Source organism: Hirundo rustica, chromosome 18 (genome assembly GCF_015227805.2).
Source record: "Hirundo rustica isolate bHirRus1 chromosome 18, bHirRus1.pri.v3, whole genome shotgun sequence".
Lineage (NCBI taxonomy): Eukaryota > Metazoa > Chordata > Aves > Passeriformes > Hirundinidae > Hirundo > Hirundo rustica.
The window spans coordinates 1,759,187-1,770,235 of NC_053467.1; the positions used below are offsets into that span (position 1 = coordinate 1,759,187).

At 48.5% G+C, this 11,049-nt stretch overlaps 1 long non-coding RNA gene across 2 annotated transcripts in view; it reads right to left on the reverse strand.

Moving 5' to 3' along the window:
• Positions 1 to 1,996: 1,996 nt before the first annotated feature.
• Positions 1,997 to 11,049, reverse strand: part of LOC120760782 (uncharacterized) — a 29,596-nt gene continuing 20,543 nt past the window's right edge. For both annotated transcript variants that reach the window (XR_005703471.1, XR_005703470.2), the window contains exon 5: positions 1,997 to 7,603. This is a non-coding gene — a long non-coding RNA (uncharacterized LOC120760782). The remainder of the gene's footprint in view (positions 7,604 to 11,049) is intronic.

The following is an 11,049-nucleotide window of genomic DNA, read 5'->3' on the forward strand; positions in this document are numbered from 1 at the left end:
GATGCTCTTGCACCAGGGAGATGTTAGAAAATACTCAGTGTGAGAGTATTAATGTATCTACTTTACAGATTTTTTTTTTTTTTCATGTTTTTATGACATGTTGGTTTTGGGTTGTTTTCTGTGCACTAAAGAAGAAATGGCATTTTCTGAAAGCAGGTAACAGAATATTGGTAAAGACTTGAAAGCTTTTTTTCCCACCAGACTGGGGCCTCGTTGTAAGGGGAGAAGGGAGATAAGAAATTCAGAGATTGTAAAACACAGCCTGGTGAAAGACTGCGCCTGCTCCAGGCCAAATGCAAGGCTTAGGCCCCTGTTAAGATTGAATAAGCTTAGCAGTGCATGTGTCCTCATTTTACCAGTGAAATAATGGAATTAATATTTTCTCAATGCCTCAGCTGTGGATGGTGGCTGTCCTGGTGTTACCTGCATATATTCAACTCACACAGTGGTTTGAAGGGTTCCAAACACCCCTGCATTGGCTCATGCTCCCCTTGCACATCGTAGCTGGATGGTGCACTGAGATGGATGATTTTAGGGATCAAAAAACTCACCTTGGGTGCACGTAGACTAAACAAAGCCTCTCCTTTCTAGGTGGTGTCAGAAACCGAAAAATGAGCTTCTTCTGGGATAACTAGAACTTCCACAAAGTATCTCTCCAGCTGTGGAAGTAATTTTCCCTTTGTTTATGAACACAGATATTTTCTGTTTAGTGTCAATAAAATAGATACCTGCAACTTCAGATGCTCCAAATGTGAAGTTTTAAATTAAAGTCTCATTTGTTACTGAATTTAGTCAAAACTGAGGGTTTCAGTCTTACTCCTTCTGTGACCAGTTTGACCAATTTTATCCTGAATTTAAAACCTAGAGGTTTGACAGGATTTTTGCTTCCCCAGGGGATGAATTCTGTTTCAGCTCCTGCAGCCTGGAAGCAGCACATTCTCAGGAGACCAGATCTTGTTCTCAGCAGCTCATGGCACAGTGCTGTGCTTCAGGGTGCAATCCAAAGTCCTGCTGTGCTCCTAGGCCATGTCACTGACCTTAACCCACCATGTCAAATGACTGATTACTCAGTGCATACTCTACCTCATGAACCTGCAGAAAAACAGGAGTTTTTTCTGTTTAGGAGTAGCTGTGCAAAATCAACAGAAAATTACTAACTCCTAGGCAAATCTGGTACCCCTTACCAGCCTGTCATTATCCATTCCAGAGCATCCAGGCATCGACATGGCACTGTCATGTAATCCTCCCAGCCCTCTTGTCTGATTTTGCCACAAGGTTTGCTGTTTGCTCTTGCCCCAGCTACACAGTGCCTGGTTCTTTGAGGCTCCAAGCACAGTGGGCAGAGCACAGCAGCCCCAGCAGTCCCTGCAAGGCTCTGCATGGATAATCCCTACCTTCACTGCACCAGCTCCCTTCTGCTGGCAGTGCAGCTCTTTCCCATTTCATAAAGTGGAATTCACTTTTGGTTTGTGCTGGCTCTGGCGCACGGCAGGGTTGGCTGGTGCCAGAGCCTGGCTTTCCCACCTGGCACCTGGAGTCCCCAGGCTGACATATCCAGGATTGTGGTGCCTGTGTTGGCAATAACACACCGTGCACGTAGGTCTGGCTGGTTTGGAGGAGAGGATCCTGAGGGCACGAGGGCAGGTTTGGGTTCAGGGTCTGCTGGTAGCAACGGAGTTCCTGTGGGAAGCCTGCTCTGCCAATTGCATACAGTAAGAAACAAAAGAGATTGAACAAAATGCAAGGCCATGGGGCACAAACCCTCACAGCTCGAGTTTCTGCAAAGAAGCTTGGCTTCTGCTGAGCCATGATGGTCCAGGGCAGCACAAGAGTAAGCACTGCAGTGCTGGGGATCCTCAGAGAAGTACACAGCCCTGTCCAACATCCCAGCCACGGAGCCTGCCACACCACGGGCCTTGTTCTGCCATCACCTGGGCAGGTGATCCACAGGGACCTGTACCACAGCATATGGCACCAACTGGGGGGCAAAGACTGACGCTATCACCAGCCTGACCTTGAAGTGAGCAGCCACAGCTGGACTGTGCACAGTGCCCACGCCCATTGCACTGTGTTCTGACACACACAGGGGATGCTCGACAAGCACAGAGGTGCTGGCAAAGCCAGACATAGGAGGGTGACTTATTAAGCTGCTGGAAAAATGACTTGACCATGAATGAGGACTTGTGGCTCTTGTCTGCTGGCTGAGCTGATATTTGTCTGCAGCAGTGCTGGATGCGCACGGAAATGGCTTAAAAGGCTGTGACTGTGCCAAGTGGCCTCCTTCCAGGAGCTAGCATGAGACTGACCCCCAAAGGTGTGGGATTGCGTTTGGTGGCAGCACTTTATAAGCCACCTGATACACCCTCGGTCCCCTGACCACTTGTTCCTGCCTGCTAACACATTGTGCATCAGTCGAGCTCAATCTGGAGTCACAAGGGAGACCAGCTTGGCTGGCTGAGCCAGCCAGAAAACTCTCCTGGGAAAGTGGTGGTTTTTCCTCTGACAGTTTAATCTGCAACTTTTCACAAGGCAAGGTAAATTAAACGGAAACAGGTGAGACATAGCCAAAGTGGGAAGAAAGAAATCCACACCAGAAAGAGGATGTTAAAAGGATGGGAATAAGTTGGGGAGGGAATTTATGATGGCTGGAAAGAGGAAAACAGGACTCTCAGACATTTCTGGTGCTGAAGAACCACTCAGAAATGGAGAGTTTCAGGTGCAAAGAAATAAATACTCTCCTGGATGCAAAGGATTTGTGTTTCAATGTACACTGTCAGCAAGTTGTTTGGACCCTTACAACAGTCTCTGGCATCTCCTCTCACTCTCATGGGCGTGGTTGAGAAGAAAACAGGCCCCATGCCCTGAGTTCAGGGACAGGTTCACACCTCAGGAAGGACCTGCCCTGAGCGCAGCTGGGCACTGCTGATGGCACTCAGGGCTGGCCCTGCACCCCAGCAAACTCACAGCTCCTTCTGCCCTCACCTCCTGTGCTCCAAGGCCACACCAAACTGCCCCTCAGCCTTCACAAGAGCCACTGCTGGAGGAGGGGACAAGGCTGACAGCAGCTCTGGAGGAGGCCCGCACCAGGAGGATCAGCCCATCACGTGTCTCCTTTCATCCTCAATGTCAAAAGCCCAAAATAACCCCGCTCTCCTCAGACTCCTCTGCGGGGTCGTGCCTGTTTGTGGGGATGATTTGCTTCCACTAATAGCGCCTGAAGACATTCCTGGGCGGGTAGGCTGCCTTCTATGTCGCAGTGCAACGTGCTGCCGTGGAGGAGCTGGACACGGCTGCTGTGTCCCAAGGCAGCAGCTGCTATTCTTACCCCAGAGACACTCGCTGCAGCACAGCTCCATTGCCAGCTGAAAGGTTAAACACCAGAATGGGGCCCAGCACCATGACAGTGGCCATTCCCTGCTGGGATGTGCTGTCCCATAGGCAACCCGCAGCTGCCCAGGCACTTCCAGCAGTCAGTCAGGGCTCCTTGGGGTGGATGGGGCATCCCCTCTCCTTTTAACCGACAAATTAATGCAATGCCCATGGACTCAGAGGACCATCTTTTGCTTTGTAGATCAGCAAGGGGCCCCAGTTGATGAATCCCTTCCCTGATGAAGAAAGCAGAGGCAGGGCTTGCTCCAGGAACAGCAGCACTGTAGTCCCTTCTCTTAGCCAAGTGGAGCAGGAGCAGCCTGTTGAACGTGTTTGGATCATATAGAGCTGGGCCCCAATGCATTAGGTGTGAGAAGCTAAACTTGATATACTTCTACTCTTGTTGCAGAAAAAAAAATTGGTAAGAGAGTGTGGAATAGTAACCACAGGACTGAGGTGGGGTTGAAATGGTGCTGGGGAGTTTATAAAGGGTCTGGGAGGAGGACAGCAAGATGGATGTGTGCGAGGAAGAGAAGTGATAAGACAGTAGAGAATGGGGGGAGGTGAAAGAAATGGCAACTCCAAACAGGTCTGGAGGAGAAATCCGAGGGGAGCTGCTGGGAAACACTACAGCGATAATCTGTAAATGCTTAACTCATACCCCACCTCTGAAATTCTTTTTAAAGCCTAATTTTAGTTCTGAAGAAACCGTTTGCAGTATTTATTCTGTTGTTCCATTGCTGCTGAGAAGGTACGAGGCTTGTCACTCCTGGCCAGGCACAGTGCCGAGCAGAGCTGTCTGCACTGCAGAGAACAAACCCCCGGGCAGGATTTCGCAAACCTGGGAACACAGGCTGTACTGGGAGGACAGAATGAAAATCCAGACCTTCCCAGAGGGCTGAAAATTCAGGGGCTAATCGCAGGTGGAGCCTGGAAGCCCCCAGCATGGTCAGCTCCCTAGGCAGGGCAGGTAGCTCGGGCTGGGGTCCAGCAGCCGCAGGAGCTGCTTTTATCCCAAACAGAGGGAAAATGGATGGGGGTGGTGCAGTGTGGTGCAAGTTTTGAGCTGCTGCTGCTGTGACCCACCCCACAGGACTTGTCACTCTTTTTTGAGCCCACCCTGTGGCGTATGTTTTATGTAGGATCATCCAAAGAAAAAAACCTGGAGCTGTTCTGCTTTGCACAACTGATTTGCCCTTCAGGAGCAGCAGGGACTAGTATTCCTCCCCTGGCACAGGAGATGAATGCAGAGGGCAATTAAAGACATGTTTAGCCTGACCCACAAGGGAATCTGTCTTCCAATATAAAATAATGAAACCGTTGATAAATTTCCTAGGGATGCACATGAACTTTTCTGCAGGAACAAGTTAGTTCAGAAATGTCACTAGATAATTCTGCTGTGTATCCTGTTGGCTACTTCACTACAGTGAGTGCCACTCAGAAAATTCTGTGGCAATCCACTGGGTTGTCTTAGTTTTGAAAAACTTAATTTTGAAAGTGAGCAGATTTATAGAAATTCCATACTGGCTTATTTCCATTTACAGCACTGAAATCTGCCCAGAAGTAGGATTTGTGCATCTGTCCCAAATGAATGCCAACCAAGGAAGATACCACCTCATCCCTGTCTTTTTTAGGATACAGTTGCTGCTTGTGCTAATATTATGCACCTAATCCTAGTTCTCCTTCCCTCCCCCTTTTGCCACTTGCCATCTTTTGACTTTTCTTACCCGGAGGCGTCTTAGCCTGCCCACCCCAATCCCCTGCTCTGTAACAGGAGCTCCTCAGCTGCCGTGGTGGGTGACAGAAAGGACATCCTGAATGTCACCTCCCCGGCCAGCTCTTCCGCTGGTGTTTGCTGGGAACATGAGGAGTCTGATTAATGGCACAACTCTGATACTCAACGGAGAGTTTTCAGCCCCAAAGGAAAGTTTGCTGTTTTATCTCTCTCCCCACTGCTCTGTGAGCTGGGCTGTGCCACTCTTGAGTCCCAGCTGATGTCATTGAGAGGAACCCAGCTTGAGAAGCGTGGCCAAGCACAGCTGCTTGTCACCAGGTCTGTTCCCTGTGCGACATGGCCTTAAGAGACAGTTGATAACACACCAAATGTGTGTGTAAACAATCAACAGAGGTATGCAGATTGTACTTCATGGAATATCTTCCACAGTTTAGCAGGGTCTGGGCACCAGTCCCCCAGCAAGCTGATTCGGTTGAAGTAGGGCAGAGTAATCACCAGTGGTGACCCACCACATGCAGGACTGACTTCCTTTCACCTTAGCTGTAATGTGTGCTCAGAGGAGCAGCACATCCATGCAGATCCTGCTCATTCCTGGTGCCCCCCATGGCCCTGAGCACATCTCAGTTTCTTTCAGGACATCAGGGACCCCAGTCACCTGAGGAGGAGCTGCAGTGACCTGTCCCCAGGCACAAGAAGACACTGCTGTCTGTGTCTGAGCCTGCTCTCCAGGCCCTCGACCCACAGCAGGAGGTTTCCTACTGCAGCAGAAGCTGAGCATCTCTGAGCTCTGTCCAACCTCCCAGGGCTCCCTAGCAGGGTGTGCAAGGGGATCCCTGCTGAGGAGGATATCTGCACTATCCCATGACCATTACAGGCTCCACGTGAGGGAACAAATAGGTCACAGAGACCTGAGAAGGCCAAAGGTTTCTTAGGCTTCATATAGAGATGGTAGGAATGTGCTTCTGTCTCCTATTGCTGGCAGGGACACACGTTGTTGTTTTCAGTACAGCTTCCCATGTGTAAGTTACTTGATTTTTGCTCCATTCTGATGACATTTTTCATCATCTTGAGGTGGTTTGTCCTCTAGAAGGCTTCAGCACCTGGGTGGGATGTCATGCAGAGGCTGGGTGTCTGGGGAGAGTGGGATGATGATAAATGTCTCGGGTGTGAGAGTCTGCCTGTTCCTTCAGACTCACCCAGTACATCCATCCAGAGAGTCACACAGATCACAGGAGGGTTTGGGTTCAAGAGGCCTTTAAATCTCACCTAATCCAATCTCCCTGACATGGGCAGGGACATCATGCAATCTTATTTCCTTCTATGTGATACTAATGTCAGAAATAACCCAGAGAAGTGATGACAGTGCTGTATCATACACATATTTCTGAAAACTCATGCCTGGCAACTCAGAATAAAAAAAAATGCTTGAAGCACACCCCTAAATTCCTGTGATGGACATAGATAAATGCTTATCAGCATACAGTTACCACTGAGAATATGTCCAGCCTGTAGTAATGAGAAGATTCTCCTGTACTCTGCCTGCCCTGCTGCTCCTCACCTGGTGGAGCTCCTTCCTGATGTGATGAGATGCATTTTGCTGCCCCAATGAGTTCCACAGGTCTCTGACTCTGCCTGCAGGTCATGCTGCTCTTCAAGGACTGAAAGCAACCAAAGCCTGCTGCTGCTGCTGCTGAGGGCATTTCAGCTGTTGTTCATGAGAAGCGGTATTATGGATTTGGTGTTCTGGAGGGATACGCTTTGAAACCAAAGATTTCACTGATGGCCACAGCTTCAGCTGCACAGGATTGGCCACCTGGACACTCTCCCAGCCAGAGGGGACACGTGGACACTCTCCCAGCCAGAGGGGACACCTGGACACTCTCCCACCGAAAGGGGACACCTGGACACTCTCCCAGCCAGAGGGGACACCTGGACACTCTCCCACCCAAAGGGGACACCTGGACACTCTCCCAGCCAGAGAGAGGGACCACCTTGTCGGGCTGTCTGTCTCAGGGAATCACAGAGCACAAAGCCTGAGAGTAGCTCCCAGGGGTAAAAACTGCAAAGAAACATTCATTTTTCTACTGAAAAACCTCCACTACAGGCCATACTTGTGTTTCCAGTTCATGAGCTTGGTAAGTCTGGACAGGCAGCAGGGGGAGGTTCCCAGTGGCCAACACACAGCACCTGCAGAAACTTCTCCTTGCCCTCCCCAGCCTGGCTAAAAAGTGCCTTCTCACTCCTAATCTCTCAGTTAACTGCTGGGATGAGAACAAAATACACATCTTAGGCCCTGGCAGAAAGGGAGCAGCTGTCTGATCGCTGTCTCAAGAAGCATCTATTTTCAGCACGACTGAATCCTTTCTCCTCCATGGGGAATGTGCACCTTGACGACACTGCATTGCTGCGCAGCACAGTCTGTATCCAGAGATGGCTTCCAGCCTGCCTCCTCCCATTTATCTCTGCTGTGCTTTGCTTCTTGTCCCAGTGAAGTTCACCCTGCAGAGATGGAAATAGAATTGACAGAATATTTATTAATGGTTCTTTCAACAGATTCCTTCCTGGAAAAAATTCTCCTTGCTGTACCTGGATAGAAGAAATGGGGCAGTTTCCCCTGAAGTAATTTTTTGGGATGTAGAGAGTGAAACTACAGTGAAATCTGAATGATCTATTCCAGATTAGAGACCACTTCTTTGTAAGAAACCACTATACCAGCGTCATATAAGTGATACCTTAGTGAAAGAGAAGATCTGTATAAATTAAACCAAATCCAAAGCAGATGCTCAGTAGCTCAGAGTGTTTTCCAGGGATGCTGATGACAGCTGACCAAACACCTCACTTGTCATGAGCTTTATGTCATACACTACAACACGGAATGCTGGTTTATTTGCCCAGCCTTTTTTTGCACTTGCTCCTGTCTCCTCTTTCAGCCTCCACAAATGTAGTGTCTTCCCTCTGTAGGAATTGACTGAAAGTTCATACACTGCCTGTATTGACAACACAAGCTCCTACAGCTGCCATTGCTTTAGCCCTAATTTCTTTCAAAAAGATATTTACAAACAACAGCTCAAAACACCGAAGGTGAAGTTCTTGTTTTCTTATGTGCCTTATTTTGTTAATGCAAAAGAGGAAAAAAGGAAATGGGTATGACTTTAGAGCTTTCAAGTGATAGTAGTTGATGTTTTAATATTTGATCTTATTTTTATAACTTAATTAGCAATACAGATAAACATGGCAGTAAGACTCGAGTCTCTGTGATCCTACAATTGCCGAGGCACATTTAAGTGTTTTCTGTGTTAAGGACAGCGTGCAGATGAGTACTGGTGAGGCAAAACCCTGAGGAGAATCTGGGGCCCAATAACACAGAGCAAGTGCAAAGCCCTGAACCTGGAGAGGAACAAGCCAGGCACCAGTGTATGCTGGCTGCTGGCCAGGTGAAAAGCAGCTTTGTGAAAAAAAGAACCTGGGGGTTCTGGGGGAACAGCAAGCTGAGAATGAGCCAACAATGTGTCCTTTCTGTGAAGAACCTGAATGGTGTCTGCAGCAGGAGTGTTGCAGCAGGCAGAGGGAGGTGATCCTTGCCCTGAATTCAGCACTGAGGCCACATGTGGAGTGATGTCCAGCGCTGAGCTCACCAGTGTAAGAGAGATGCAGAGCTGCTGGAGAGGGTCCAGAGGAGGGCCAGTAAGATGAATGGGAGACTGGAGCATCTCTCTCATAAGGGAAGGCTGAAAGAGCAGACTGTTCAGCCTGGAGAAGAGAATGATCAGGTGAATTGTATCCATGGATATAAATACCTGGAGGTGCACAGAGGATGGAACCAAGCCCTTTTTAGTGGTGCCCAGTGACAAGACAAGAGGCAATGGGCACAATATGATGCACAGATTTTCACCCTGTGAAAATATGGGAAAACTTTTTCCTGTAAGGGCAATTGAGCACTGGCACAAGTTTCCCAGAGCTATTGTGAAATCTCCATCCCTGGAGATAGTCAAAAACCATCTGGATAAAAATATCTCTTTCTTTGCTGTGTTCCACTTCACAACCCTTCTCTGAGATTTGGACCATTTTCCAATTAGGTTTTATGTTCTACCACTGGACTGTGGGGACCTACTGACACAAAATTCAATCCACAAATCTGACACTGGTGTCAAAACCTGGAGACACATCAACTCACTGACTGCTTCCCATTCAAACCAGACCTTTCCTCAGGTACCTGGCTGTGTGCCTCACTCCTGCCTCTTGCCCAGCTGGGTCCACATCCTGCACAGCAGCAAAAACCCAGAAGAATGGCTTTGTTGTTAGCCACTGGAAAGACAACATTCCCAAAGTCAGGTGATCTAGCCCAGCACTGTCAGCTATAGGATCATAAAATCATGGCTCTAGGTGGGTGGGGCATGGGGAAGTGCACTGCCTCACCAGGGCAGGGCCTGACCTGCCCTTTCCCCACACTGTTGCATCCCAAAATGTATCAGGACATCAATCTTTCCAGTCTCTCACACCTGGTTGTAGGAAAGTCCTGGTTAGCCAGGACTCATGATAAATGATGGAGAGTGGCTGGGCAAATGCTTCCCACAGTTCCCTCAGTGGCCTCAGGTGAATCCTGTCTGGCCTCAGAGACTTTTGAGTGTCTAAGATCAGCAGGTCGCTGACTAAATCCTCCTGGATTGCAGGGAGTTCATTCTGATCCCTTTCCCTGGCTAACTGCTTAAGGAGTTGGTTGCCCTGAGGATAATCACCCTTTCTGTTGATGACTGAGGCAAAGAAGGTGTTAAGTACCTCAGCCTAAATCTGACAGGATTTAAATCAGCTCACGTGACTGTGCTCTGTTCCTAAAACAAGACCAGTCTCTCTCCAGCACCACCCGTAAATCCCCTTCCCCTCTCTCCATCAGCATTGCCCAGGCACATCTGCCACCCCCAGTGCTCTGGTACAACCGTGGTGTTTTGGACTAAGTGTGCAAGATTTTTGTAATGAAATGGAAGTGCTGGACTGAGGATGTATCAGGTAGAGAGCATCTGGGACTGCATGCTGACGTGTTTGTGCATACATCCAATTATTTGTACAGGTATTACTGAAAAGAGGATTTTTCTACCATTTGTAAGTAGGCGTGCTGGTTTCAGTTGGAAGGAAATTCAAATCAGTTATTCTTTCTAGGGTTGCAGGCATTGATTAGGGATAAGTTCAGCTGCAGCAAAAGCAGGGAGCATCTTTCTCACCGGCACTAACCTGCAGATCAGGAGTCACAGCAGTACAACCCATCCCAGGGTTCACATGAGCAGTTCTTAGAGAATCTCCCACTTATTTGCAATCTGAAGTGTGTGCAAAGAGGCACACAGCCATACATGTCTGTGTGTGCACACTCTCCCTGGTACCCCTAAAGCTGCCTCACATCTGTCAGAGCCATCAGCTTAAAAGCCCAGGTAGAGCCCAGCCTCTCTCCCTGCTGCACTGTTTGGCTGACCCCCCTGCTGTGCCTGTCACCCTCCTCATCTCTCAGGCATCTGCACTTCTGCCTTCAGGGTTAAACCAACAAAACGGCCAAAAGGTTGTAATAGTGCCAATTTATCTTTTAACATCCTGTTTTATCTATTGTACAGCTGGGATAGCTGCAGCACTGACATACCAAGCAATCCATCCCAGGTTGTGCAGTGAGTCGGTGGGAAAGCCAGCAATAAAATCCATAAGTCCTGAATCCAAGTTCTTTAAGTGCTTTGACTAGTCCAGATTCTCTCCTTAACACCCTTGGAAGATTGTTTATAGGAGATGTATTCATATAGCCACTAAGACATCAAAATTTTCTAATTATATCTAGTCATGTCAAATGACAATTATGCCCTTAGTTCAGTTTGCCAGACAATGCTTTACCAAAGAGGGTTTGCCAAAATATTTTTGACCGAAGAAAGAGGAGGCATCTGTAGCATCTGCAGGCGAGATCGTATAAAACG